Raw genomic sequence first — 14978 nt, forward strand, 5'->3', positions numbered from 1 at the left:
AAGGAAATGAAAAACCCTTCTTGGTGAAACACAATAAAGTTAAATGTTTAGGGGCACTGGATGGCTCAGTCAGTTAAGCGTCTGCCTTTGGCTCAGGTCATGATCCCAGGCTCCCTCCTAACTGGGGAGCCTGCTTCTCTCTCTGCTCCTCATCCTGCTTGTGCGCTCTCTCTCTTGCTCTCTTTCTCTAAAATAAATGCAATCTTTAAAAAATAAAGATAAATATTTTGTAACATTTTTATCTCACTTTAGTCAAGGGAAAGGTTTTTTTTCCTCCACATCATCACCTGCCCCTTCAAGAGTCCAAATTTGTTCAAGTGCTTGGCCTCTGGATAACACATTCTACAATCTGAGGATGGGTCTGATGGAGCACATGGAAGGCCTGAGTAAAGTCCTATCTAAGTAGGTCATCACCTGATGAGCTATGCATGACCTTTGGCAACTGGTCATACCAGAAGGTTATGTATATAATACCACAGCAGGGATACTGCTTGGATTCCTGCCCTTGATATGGTTGGTGCTATTGTGTTTTGTGTCTTGCTGTTTTAACTGTGTCATTTCTCTCTCCTTAATTGCCCTGGTAATTGGAATCTTTAAAATCTTAGCTCCAAAATTAGGATGAGAGAATATTCGATTTGTGCCACTCTGAATCTCCTAGTTCCCACATTTTAACCTTAAAATTCTTGAGTTTTGTAGTAGAGGGTTGTAGCCTTCATTTTGGTTTTAGAGTAATTTGTAGCTCTTTAGGCTGGGGAAGTCAGTGAGGTGAGTATCTAGGAGCGTAGGGACCCTGGTTAAACCAAGGAATTCCCACACCAGCAATTAGAGATAAATTCCTGGTAAGAGCACATGTGTGAGTGGGCATACCCGCTCATACTCACATATACACATGGTATCAGGTTACAGGAATGTTTTCTTTATGTGCCCAACCCATAGGATTACCAAATAACTTATCTTCTAAACTAGAGTATGTCTGAGTTAAATAAGGAACTATTGGTAATTATTTGCTGATAATAAGCATAAACCACTATTGTATTGGGCCAGTTGGAGCTATGGTCACCCTAACAAGAACCCACTCATTTGATTCACAGCTTCAAATGGAAATGACAAATATTTCCTTTTAATATTACAGTCCTTCATGAATGGCCATGTTTTATCATTTTTATATTAGGTGTCCTGCAAGAACCATGTTGGCTAGTTGAGCAGGGATTCAGATGTTGGGCAATTTCTAGTTGAATAAAGTTTTTCAATTTTTAAAAATATTTATTTATTTTAGAGAGAGAGAGAGAGAGAGAGAGAGAGAGAGCTTGAGTGGGAAAGGCAGAGTGAGAGAGAGAAAATCTGAAGCAGACTCTATGCTAAGCACAGAGCCCTCATGGGGCAGGGATTGGGGGGGGGGCGGGGATTGTCTCATGGTCCTGAGATCATAATCTGAGCAAAAACTAAGAGTCTGATGTGCAACTTGCTGCACCCACTAAGACACCCCTGCTAAGTTTTTAAAAAATAAATACCTTTGGGCATGCATTTCTTCTTAGGAATAGTTCAGAAACTATGGCAACAATGTGACATTCTTTGAAACCATCTTGAAGCAAAAGAAAATATCAGAAAATAGGCTTTACATGATTTCTGTATTTCCAAAATATTTTGAATGTATTGGCCAAGACTGCTATCTCTGGAGACAGATGCTTATAGTGCAACCTAGGCTCTGACATCTGCTTAGTTGTGTGGTCTTGGGCAAGTTATTAAACTTTCCATATTTCCACTGCAGCAGCAGTTAAGTTGGTATAATTCTAGTACTTCATACGATTGTTGTGAAGATTAAATTGCTCCATATGTCAAACAAGTACAATACCTGGCACACAGTAAGGGCTTGATTTAGCATTTATTATGAGATCCCTTGCTTCAGTAAATTGCATTACCACCCAGAGTGCTCTGGCCCTAAACTACCCATTTGATTTAGTGCCAGAGCAAGAAATCTGGAAACCATTATCATATCCTCCTTTTATCACTCGTCACTAAATTTCCAGGTAATTGCCAGTTATTAGTGTACTATTTGTTCAATGAGCTTTCCTCACTCCCATATTGCTTGTCATTGATGCAAGGCTTGATCTCAGGAACCTGAGATCATGACTTTAGCCAAAGGCAGACACTTAGCTGACTGAGCCCCCAGGCTCCCCCAGCATGACTTATATAATACATAATATAATAAACCGCTTTTTGACATAAATCCTTTCAGTGGCTCCTCATCCATGGATTGGCTTTATTAGATCCTTCAAAATTTGACTTCTGCATACTTCATTCCCCCACCTTATTTCTAGTCACATTTTCCTCCTACTTGCAGACCAGCCAGACAAACCTTCTTAAAGCTCCATGAAAAGCTGCCTTACTTGAACCTGCCTTTCGTGTAACACTGTCTTTTTTCCTCTCTTTCCTTACTTTGGCTTTAAAATGTCTTTTTATTGTTCAGGTCTCAGTTCAGCTGTTATTACATAAAGAGCTATTTGGCTCACTTAAGTGAGGCTAGGTACCCTCTTGCTGCCTTCCCACATGGCCTATGCATCTTTTTCTCAGAGCACCTTCTAATAGGAATACAGACAGTGCATGGTTTGATGCTTCTGATAGAATATAAACTTCTAGGGAGAGGCTGGAATCAGTTCTTTGTTGTACTTATACTCCATGCACAAATAGGGCCCATAGTGTCTATTTGAAAGTTGCTGGTTGAATGAATGAATACAAAACTGTGGTGTTGCTTAATGAATTAGAGGAAGAGATTTTTATATTGTTTTTTGGCTTCTTAAAAGAAAAATGCTAGTATCTCTTTCCTATAAATTTTAAGGCTTTTCTCAAATGACCTTTTAAAGAAGTAGGGGTTTTCTACTTAGAAAATCCATATGATGAAATCAATTCTTATTAAATTTGTAGAGTTGTTTAGAGATAAGGAGACAAGAAAGCATTAAAAAGTTAATTAAGGAAACAAGAATTTGTGGAAATGTTGTGTCATCCCTGAAATTGCAAAGATAATTGAAAATACACTAATTCTAATGCCTTGTTGTTATATATTCTTTTTGCTTGAATGTACTATTCCATTAATCTGTCTTCCCTTGTCCTGGAGCCATATTTCCATAGAGAAGCCTGAGACAGCTTTATGTGGAATATCTAGCCAGATGGATGCCTAGCCTAGAAAGAAAAAAAAAGAAAGAAAAGAAAAGAAGAAGAAGAAAAATTCAAATTTTTATCTGGCAACAATGAGAATACAAAACTATAGCTCATGATTACATGTCAATACTGGACAACTGAGGACTTGTTTATGGTGAGATTGAAATACTTTTATTTCAGGATATTAATAAGCATGAAATTTTGTCTCATTTTATTTAAGGAATACATTCTCATTACAGAAATAATTCTTTTTATGGGAAATTAATAACAAATATCCATTCCTCTAAGGCTGTGCTGTCAGTATGTCAGCCTGTAGCCACATGGAGCTACTGAACACTTTAAAATGTGGCTAGTCCAAATTGAGATGCATTCTAAGCACAAAATTTCAAATACTTTGTTAAAAAATCTAAATTATCACAATTTTTTGTGTTATTTCAATAATTTTTATGTTTATTTTTTTACATATAATCTGTTTATTGAATTAGTATTTTGGATCTCTTGGGTCAAATGAAATATCTTATTAAAAGGGGCACCTGGGTGACTCAGTCAGTTAAGCATCTGCCTTTGGCTCAGGTTGTGATCCTGGGGTCCTGAGATAGATCCCTATGTTGGGCTCTCTGCTCAGCAGTGAGTCTGTTTCTCCTTCTCCCTATGCCCTCCCCCCCTGACTCATACTCTCTCTATCAAATAAATACATAAAATTTTAAAAAAATAAAAATTAAATTAAATTAATTTCATCTTGGGGTGCCTGCATGGCTCAGTTGATTAAGTATCTGACTTCAGCTCAGGTAATGATCCCAGAGTCCTGGGATCAGTCCTGCATCAGACTTCCTGCTCAGGTGAAGCCTGCTTCTCCCTCTTTCTCTGTCCCTCCCCCTGTTTTGTGCTCTTGTGCTCTCTCTCTGGAATAAATAATAAATAAATAACTTATAAATAAATAACTTATTTTATTAAAAATAAAAGTAAGTAAATAAAATCTTTAAAATTAATTGAACCTCTGCATTTTTATTTTTTAAATGTAGATACTAGAAAATTTGAAATTATACAGGTGGTTCACATATTTTTATTGTAAAATTTGCTCTAAGTGGCTCAATTTTATAGCTTGTTTGTGTGCATGGGTCTTGAAATAGCTTGAAATAAAAAGAACCTCAGGCCAAGCACTGTGAACAAAGTTCACAAAGCTAGTGAATACATTTATGTCATTGCATGCCATAATTAGTCTGTACTGTAGGTTAATGCATATGAGTAGAATTTCTTTTCTTCTCTAAGGATATTTCTTTTTTTAAAAAAATATAAATAGTATATTTTTAAGTCATCTCTATACTGGGGAGCTCAAACTCATGACCCTAAAATCAAGAGACACATGCTCTCCCAATGCAGCCAGCCAGACACCCTTAAGGATATTTGAATCATGCCCGTCATATGACCTCATCTTGTGCAAATCTCTGAAGGAAGCTGGGAAATTGTAACTTCTGTTGTGCTAACATTGGACCTTTACTATTGATCTCCCTCTTGTCTTTGGGAACAGGGAATCAGGCTTGGGGACACCTACCAGGGAACTTGGTGGGTTGGCAGGGACTTGCCTACTAGGGGCAATGTGTACAGCAAGGCAGTCTGGAGGTTGTGCCAGGGGAATCTGAAATCAAAGCCCAGCAGACAGCCTAACTGTGCCCTTAGTAAAAAGAGTGAAAGATTCTGCAGAGGTTGCAACACTTGAGAACAATGGAAACTAGACTGAAGTAAGGATAAACATGGGTGACAGACAGAGGTGGAAAAATCCCTTGAGCTTAGAGGACCAGAGGCAGATGGTGTTTTAATGGAGCATGGGTGGCCCTGAGCTGCATGCAGAGGAGTTGGGAGGTCATTAGACATCAGCCCCTTTCAGACAACCAGTTACTATTTGTATAAGTGTAACGTATTTGAAAATAAAATTTGTATTTGATACAGAAAGAGTGAATCTAGTTTATGGGTTGTGTCAAGCAGTTTTCTGCATTATGAAATTGAACCAGCAGTTGTACATAATAAAAAGCTATGGCTGTGCCCCACGTAAAGCTGATATCAAATGTGAGCTTTTGCTTCAGAATTCTTAACTGAGCTGTCTTGTATTTTGCTTTTCATTTTGCCACTGTTGCCAAGTGTCAGCCTCTGAGTTCATTTATACACAATATATGGTTTTCCAAAGTAGATAATAAACCACTGGTTTGGTAGCTTTTCAGCAATGTACTCCCATAGCTGCAGAAAACAACTACAACAATAATCTGTGTGTGTTTGTACGATTTTAATTCTATTTAAATTTACTCTTCTCAGATGTAGCTTTAGTATAATCAATTTGTGCATGCTAATATTTTTGTGTCTTAACCTGTTCCTTGGTAATTACTCTAAGAATGATGTCAATTACCTGTTCTGGTTCTCTCTAGAGGGATAAAGTCATTGAAAATGAGTGATTCATTGAGCGTGATAAGAAGGAGGTTGAGCTGGAATATGGTTTGGGAAGAGTTTCCCATCAGGGTGCTGCATTTTAATTTGGGGTAGGATTGCTCAGGAGATAAATTTTTATCCCTTTGAAATGGGAAAAATTCTTCATTGATGATGTCTCTATGAGGTCATGGAAGCATACTCACAGGGATGTTTTTTCTCCTTAAATCTCTTAGGCAAAGATTGAGGAATTAAGTACTCTCTGGCTCATAGAATCAGATGGAGGCTGAGGAGACAGCTATTAGACTTCTTCATTTAGGTATCAGCATGATAAGGCCAAAGAGGAGGTCAGAAGTTCTAGAACCATCTTTCTGGAATTTTGGTAGAGACTTCCCTGTGGCCAATCTTGCCTCTGTTTTGCCCATACCACAGAATTCTTACTTCTCCAAGTCCCCTTGGGTGTCTGGTTTCCCACTCCAGTGTCTTTACTTTCAGTCTTTACTTTCACAGCATTGAGGACCCAACTGGGTACATTATGTTAACCCAATTCAAGCCCAATCACAGATGGGTTTTGTTCACTTTCTGTGGCTAAAGGCCATAGGAGCTCTTGCTCCATTAAGAAAACATGGATTCTAGAATCATACAATAATTTGGTTAGAATATGTGCTCCAATACGTCCTAGTTAGGCAACTTTCTTAATTTCTTTATGTTCATTTCCCTATCAAAATGGAATTAAAAATAGTACTTTGCTTAGAGGGCTGCCATGAGGATGAGTGAAGATTAAATGAAAAGTGGTTAGCTAGTTCCTTGCCTATAATTACTAACAAATGCTGGTTAGTGTTGTAATGGAAGAAAAAGAATATCTCAGCTCACTGCCACATCTTTGAGCTCCTTCTGAGTATGCAGTGTCTTGACAGTAGGCAGTCGATGGACACATATAAGCTGAGGCCATCTTCAGGGAGTCCTTTGTCCTCGCATACTAGCACACACTGTAATACAAGTCCTCACATACTGTACACACCATAATAAAAGCCTGTAACATTAAATTTTTGTATATGCAGAAACTCTGGAATTCAGTTATTTTTAATGAAATTCCCTCTTTCTCAAAGCATCAATCATGAACAAGTTTAAAAAATTAAGGCTGCCTTAGAGACCATCAAAGGGACTCTACACTGACTTATATTTATCATTTCTATATATTTGTCTTTTCTCTTTTATTGAAAAGCTTGTGGATAGTCAATCATGCCAGAAATTGTACACTCTATCACTTCTATCAAAGCCTTTGATACGAGACACAGAAACAATTTCCTGATTGGAGGTTTGTTTTGTTTTGTTTTTTTCCATTGTATTGGCATAATTTCTGTTTATCAGATTAAATACTACAAAGAGAAGAGTATGTAGTATCTTGAATATTTACTTCAAACTTGGTGAATCTCCCCAGCAGAAAAATAAAACCTCAGGAATTAACAAGAACAGCTGAGGAAGGAGTCCAGTGAAATGACCCCATTTGTTTAACCATTCCAGAAAAAGTAAGCATATTTTATGTCACTAAAATCATAAATCTTTCAAAATGGAGGTTGTATGAATTTTATAAACGTATTATCATCTCTTATTATTAAAAAAAATAAATTTTAGACCAATTAGCTCCAGAGATTTGCATTGACTGTTTGATGACTAAAGAATGGTAAACTGTTTTTCTCTGTTTTCCATTTTGAGAAATAGGAGTCAGATGTCCCCACACAAATAAGACTCCTTTTCTGAAATAGTAATAGATAGGAGGGCGTGGTAGATAAAAACAAAACCTTTGAGGTAGATGTTTATGGTTAGAAAATACTGTGTGCCCTTAAGCAAGTTTATTAGCTTTTGAGCTTTACATTTCTCATTTGTAAAATGGATTTGATACTAGAAATCACTTCATAGGGATTTTTTTGTCTGATCTTAATGTATGCATCCACGTAAAAGTCTTAGAAAAAAATTGTCTCATAGTAAGTATCCTACCAAAAATATTATCATTATTGTTAACGTTATTATTGTTTTATTATGATTCCATATAAAGGAAGTTTTTGACCATTTAGATATGAATTCTTGTCTATTCAAGACTTACTTTAGGATTCAGTTCTTAGTTATTCCTTCTAAAATAATGGTAAAAGAATGAGATATAATAGGTAGAGGCTTCTTCTCACCATCCAAATAAACTAACACTAAAATTCTAATACCTAATAGTAATTTTAGATAGATATCCATTATCCTTAAATTGTGGTGTATTGTTACATGTCTTGGGTTAGTTATGAGAGAAGTTATGGATTAATAATACTTAATTTCACTTCATACATACCTTCCAGGAACACTCTAGCCCTGAGTGTTTTTTTATCTATTTGAGTACTATCACACCCCTTCTGGTCCCAAATTCTACAATTTTGAGTATAATAATGGAATTATTGGGGCTCCTGGGTGACTCGGTTGATTAAGCATCCGATTCTTGATTTCAGCTCAGGTCATGACCTCAGGGTGGTGAGATTGAGCCCTACTTCCAACTCTGCTGGGCACGGAGCCTGCTTGAGATGCTCTCCTTCTCTCTACCCATCTGACCCTCTTCTTTTTTTTTTTTTTTTTAAGATTTATTTATTTATTTATTCATGATAGAGAGAGAGAGAGAGAGAGAGAGAGAGGCAGAGACATAGGCAGAGGGAGAAGCAGGCTCCATGCCAGGAGCCTGACGTGGGACTCGATCCCGGGACTCCAGGATCGCACCCTGGGCCAAAGGCAGGTGCTAAACTGCTGAGCCACCCAGGAATCCCCTGACTCTCTTCTTTCTTTCTCTTTCTCTCTCCATCTCAAAAGAATAAAAAGACAAGAAAAGAAAGGAGGAATTAATGTAAGGACTTACATTCACAGTAATAAATTAACATTGTATAATTAACTCTAAGCCAAACTCAATAAAAAGCATAAAGCCTTCAATTATACAAAAAAAGAAAGATTTAAATTATAGGGAATCTTATTTATGATAAAAATCTATAGTCTATCAATTTTTAAAGACATTCAATACTAAATATCTAAATTCTACTTCCACATGTTGTGCACAGAGGAGAGGTCATTCAAACATATATCTAATAAGCTTTTAAATATATATTCTATATCCTTAGTTATGTATATCTCAAAATTAGGAATCTCAAGGCATATGTAACCTATGGAAAAATGAAATATATAATTAAAGGTATATATAGATTTTATTTAATAAGTGGCTACTGTTTTTTTAAAGGTACTTCTTTAGAGGTATAAATATTGTATATTCTTAAATGTGTATTATTCTACTTGGATGCATTTAGTTTGGGGAAGTGTAAATTGCAGGCAAGGGAGATGATGAGAGCTCAGGCTTATATGCTTTGTGTAGGAGTAGTGTGTAGACTAGAGTGGATGGAACAGAAGGTTTGGGGGATTGGACAGAGAGCTTCAAAGTTGGATGAGGAACATATTGCTGAGTGCCTTGAATACCCAGTAAGGATATATAGCATAATTCTGAAGAAAAAGAAGGATTACAAATTTTTGAGAAAGAGCATAACATATGCAAAAGTGTTTTTGCTGAGATTAATCTGGTAGCAATTTTTAGGATCAATTGGATAGGAGAGAGGGTAGAGTCAAGAAAGCTGGTTGATCTTGGTTTAGCAGCAGTAAAAATGTAGATGAAGGAATAAATGCAAGTATTGTGAGTTCATGAAGTGCAAATATAACGTAGTCATTTTTGTACCCTCCACACACAGTGTACAATAAATGCTTATTTTTTAAAAATATTTTATTTATTCATGAGACACACAGAGAGAGAGGCAGAGACATAAGGCAGAGGGAGAAGCAGGCTACCCACGGGGAGCCTGAGGCAGGACTTGAGTCCAGGACCACTGGATCATGACCTGAGCCAAAGACAGATGCTCAACCACTGAACAACCCAGGCTTCCCTAAATGCTTAACTTTTTAAATATAAGAACCTGATTGCTGAGTACATGTGTTGAGAGCTTAAGTGAGAGGTAAGTTAAAATAATTCCAGATTTTCAAACTTGGGTGCTTGAAAATAATATAAGCAATGGGTCTGCCTCTGGGGTTAGCTGATTTGGGGAAAGATAGCAAATTCAGTTTTATAAATTTTGAGTTTTAGCTAAAAAGTCAGTGACTAATCTATACTGAATTGAATGGTGAATCTGTCAAAATACTCAGTCAGATAATGGAGGAAGATTTTAAAAAATACTCTTGAAACTAGTTTTTCTATTTTAGAATTGGAATGAAAATTCCATTTAGAGGGACACCTGAGTGGCTCAGTAGTTGAGCATCTGCCTTCGGCTTAGGGCATAATTCTCAGTGTCCTGGGGTTGAGTCCCACATGGGCTCCCCAAAGAGAGCCTCTTCTCCCTCTGCCTGTGTCTCTGCCTCTCTCTGTATGTCTCTCATGAATAAATAAATAAAATGTTTTTTTTTTTTAAAGCTCCAGTTAGAAAGAGGGTTGCTTCACTCAATTGTCAGTAGTCAGATTATTGACAGTCGCATACAGACAACTGTGACTCTTGTTTTGGTTTGATAAAATATTTATTAAGTTCTTATTGTAGTTATAATGATCCAAGGTGCCAGTATTATGCATGTTTGATAAAAATTGGAGATTTATCAGACAGGACCACTTTATTAACAATGAGTCAATAGGCTGATGATACAACCGGTGTTCTCTTTATATACTATATGCCACATCTTCTTTATCCACTCAGCTAGCTATGGGCATTTAGGTTGCTTCCATATCTTAGCTATTGTAAATAATGTTTCAGTTAACATAAGGGTACATTTATCTCTTTGAAGTGGTGTTTTTGTTTTCTTTGGATAAATACCCAGAAGTGTAATTGCTGGATCATATGGTAGTTCTATTTTTAATTTTTTTTTGAGGAAACCCCATACTATTTTCCACAGCTACTGTACAAATTTACATTCATACCAACAGTGTATGCCAGTTTCCTTTTGTCCGTATCCTCACCAACACTGGATGGCTGGTGCTGGAGTGGGTCCTGGGTAGGGCATCCTAGAGTACACTGTCCTGGGACTGGCTTGGCAGAATGCCAGGAGCTAGAACTGGTAGGGGCCACAGTGAGGAAGACAGCTGGGTCAGGCCTGGGCTGAGATGTCCCGGGGTGCACTACTCTGGGCAGCTGGAACTGGAGCTGGAGCAGGAACATGGCTCGGGGGTGGAATCTGCCTTATGAATACGTGACAGCTGGTATGGCCAGGAGCCTGGAGTATGTTGAGGCAGCCTTATCAGTTTGCTTAGAGCACCTGGACCCTGCTTCTGTCCATGTTATGAAGGTGGAAGAGGAATTTTAAAAATGGCGCTTGCCAACATTTCCAACTCCAGAGAGTTCTAGTGGTTCCCTCATCTGTTTGATGTTTGATCTAGGATTAGAAAATTTATTTCCTTTATTTAAAGTGTAGTTGCCCTTTAATCCACTGTTTTGTTTGTTTGTTTGTTTGTTCGTTTGTTTTTTTATGTACAAGCTAGCTTGGGCAAGTCTGTGTGCGGGTCCCTCAGTGATAATCCTTTCTATGGTGGGTTATGACATTAGGGATCACTATGTATCTATGTCTCTACCCTTCTCTGTGTGGTCCCTGTATTATTTACGGGGTAGAAGCTGTTCACTTGACCCTTAGTTCTTCTTCAAGAGGAATTGGCTTTTCCGTAGGTATTGATTTTAGTATGTCCCATGGGAAGAGGTGAATTGAGGGTCTTCCCACTCCACAATGTTGGACCACCTCCCCCACCACTGGCATTTTAGAAAATAAGGAAGATTGATGTTCAAGAATAAAGCATCACTGTTCACACACCATTTTGAAATAAAAACACATTACCAGAATAAATGACCTAGGCAAACAAACTATGTTTTGGGATATAGTTTTGCAATCATCTGTAATCTGACACAATTCAGCATCTAATTGCTCTTGGAAGAGAGAGAATGATTAAGAGTCATTGCTTAGAGTCATTCCATTCCATGGAAGAACTCTTAGGGCCTAATTCACAGAGACGGTTATGCAGTTACCTTATTTATTTCATCATTTATAATACCAAATGGTGATTTCTGTCTGTCATACAGTATTCCTTTCAAAAATACCAATTAAGATACTCTTCAAGATTCCAGGCTGGCTGAAATTACTTGTAACAGAAGTAATTTGAAACAACACATTTATGATCAGTTTAAGAAGAATGAAGCTTCAGGGGCAGCTGGGTGGCTAAGTCAGTTAAGTTGCCGACTCTTGATTTCAGCTCAGATCATGATCTCAGGGTTGTGAGATTGAGTCCCCCTGGGTCTCTGTGCTAGGTATGGAGTCTGCTTAAGATTCTCTCTTTCCCACTCTCTTTACCTTTCCCCACCTCCGTGTATACATGCATACCTGTTCTCTCTCTCTCCCTCTCTCAAAAAAAAAAAAAAAAAGGAAAAGAAAAGAAAAGAATACTGAAGCTTTAGATACTGGGCTAACTGATTAATAAGTTTATTCTAGGATATCAGTATCTCATTATACTCATCTTCTTAGTGAATACATATTTTATTTTTTAAAAAGAAAGAATTACATAAGCCCACAGTAAGGATAAAACTGTTTTATTTCAGCAGTAATTACATCGTATTCATGTACTCTCAGTTGTATTCTCTGGTGATAGGTCTACTTAAATCAAGAGAGGAAGTGATTTTCAGTATCATCTATTTTATGAAGATAGCAAATTTCTATCTCTGGCTTTGATCCTCTGCCCTGAACTCCACACTCATATATTTAGTAGTTTGAGCTCTATCTCTTCTTAAATGTCTAAAAGATGCATCAAGGTTATATTTAAAAAAGAACTCTCAGCATCTCAACACAACCCTGTTCCTCTACTTGTTATCTGTAGCTCAGTAAATGGCTCTTATATACACCCTCTTAATGAGTCTAAAATTTTTGAGGTATCCTTACTTTCTATAATCCCCTCAAATATTCCACCATTGGATAGAATTGGCAAATTCTGTGGCTGTTCTTTACAACTGTGACTTGAATCTGAACAGATTTCACCATTTTACTTCTATCATAGTCACATCATATGTCAGTTGAGATACAGATATTGCGTTTATTTTCCTGGAAACTGTTTACCTATTTTCTTTTTCTTTTCTTTCTTTTCTTTTCTTTTCTTTTCTTTTCTTTTCTTTCTTTTCTTCTTCTTTTTTTTTTTTTTAGATTTTATTTATTTATTTATTCATGAGAGACACACAGAGAGAGTCAGACACAGGCAGAGGAAGAAACACTCTCCCTGTGGGGAGCCTGATGCTGGACTCGAGCCCAGGACCCTGGGATCATGCCCTGAGCCAAAGGCAGATGCTTAACCCCTGAGCCACCCAGGCATCCCTATTCTCTTTCCTAATCAGATCTTTCAACCATATGATATAGGTAGGATTAAGTCCTCTTACATGCCAAATCAGGGGATGGGATCACAGTCTCCTGATGTCTACTTTGACAAGGGAATTGGTTAGTTCAAAGAAAAGAAAGCCCAAGACTTAGAGCAAGAAGTGAACATATTTCTGCTTCCCTGTATGATGAATAAAGAAACATATGACTCTGGTTGAAGTCAGTAACTAATTTGAGAGCACAAGGATTGGGGATTTAGGTAAAATTCCCATGGTGGGAAAGAGTGGAAATTTGGAATGAAATTGAAAGCTTATTAACACTACAAGGCAACTACATCTTTGATTTTTCAAATACCTGATCCTCTAAATGCCTTGTTTTCAATACTTTCAATCGAAGACAATTTAATCAAATAGAGATTAAATTTTCTGCTTCTTCCTTATGAAGAATAATTTTTAAAAAGTTTATCTAAAATTTTTTTATGGAAAGAAATTTTTTTTACATTTTAAAATTTAAATTCAATTTGCCAACATATAGTATAATACCTAATACTATGAGGATATAATTTTTAAACATGTATATATTTAAACAAATTGTAGCCAGATTTCTTATTTATTGGTCATCTGTTTCCTTCCTCCTCCAATGTTAGAAATGAAGCTTCATAATTTAACAGGGTAACTGGAAATAATCTGAAAATGATAATAATTTTATGGTTAGAATAAGGTATCAGACTGGCAATTCCTGTGAGTGTTGTGGTAATTTTAATGAATAATGGTGATTTTATGCTCATAGCAAAACACAAGGTCTGTTTTATTCCTTGAGTGAGTTAACACTCAGTGTTACTAAGTTAGGTTTGTGTGCCTAAACAGCCCTGTGTCAGAGGACATAAGTCTTGGTAGCAGTTAAAAAATAGTGATTTGCAGCATGCTCAATATTCAAGTTCAATTAGGCTTTTTTTTTTTTTTAAGATTTTATTTATTTATTAGTGAGAGAGAGAGAGAGAGAGAGAGAGAGAGGCAGAGACACAGGCAGAGGGAGGAGCAGGCTCCCTGCATGGAGCCTGACTGGGATTTGATCCTGGGACACCCTGGGCTGAAGTTGGCGCTAAACAGCTGAGCCACCCGGGGTTCCCTCAATTCAAATCGATTTATATATGTAAATATTGGAAATATTACCTCAAACTTTTTTTCACTTTACATTTATTTATTTTTAAAAGATTTATTTATTTATTCATGAGAGACACACAGACAGAGGCAGAGACATAGGCAGAGGGAGAAGCAGGCTCCTTGCAGGGAGCCCAGTGTGGGACTGGATCCTGAATCCAGGGATCACGCCCCAAGCTGAAGGCAGACACTCAACTGCTGAGCCACCTAGGGATCCCTACCTCAAACTTTCTTAACTGCAGTGCTAAGGAAGTATATTTTTTCTTACACAATGTAAAAAAAAAGAAATCACTTTGTATATTCTTTCACTGACTAATTATTGTCACCATACATATATATATGCTTATTCATGTAATCATTCTCTTTATACATATATATAAAATATACATGCATATAATATTTCTCAATAAAAGTATATTTACCTGAATGTAAGCTATGTTCTAAACAATCTCTTTATACAAATACACATAAATTATGTTTATACAACCATTCTTCTTATGTAAATATACATAAATCTTATTTGGAGAAATCTTATTATTTATTTATTTATTTATTTATTTATTTATTTATTTATTTATAGATTTTATTTATTCATGAGAGACACAGAGAGAGAGAGGCAGAGACACAGGCAGAGAGAGAAGCAGGCTCCATGCAGGGAGCCCGACATGGGACTCCATCCCAGGTCTCCAGGATCAGGCCCCGGGCTAAAGGCAGCACCAAACCGCCGAGCCACCCGGGCTGCCTGAGAAATCTTATTTAAATAACAGGACACTGACTTGCTAGTACAGGAATGTCATCAAGTTATACTACAGTTATAAGGAAAATTGTTCAATTAGACATTTGATAATTTTTTGGGGA

This window comes from Canis lupus, chromosome 11 (assembly GCF_003254725.2).
Source record: "Canis lupus dingo isolate Sandy chromosome 11, ASM325472v2, whole genome shotgun sequence".
Lineage (NCBI taxonomy): Eukaryota > Metazoa > Chordata > Mammalia > Carnivora > Canidae > Canis > Canis lupus.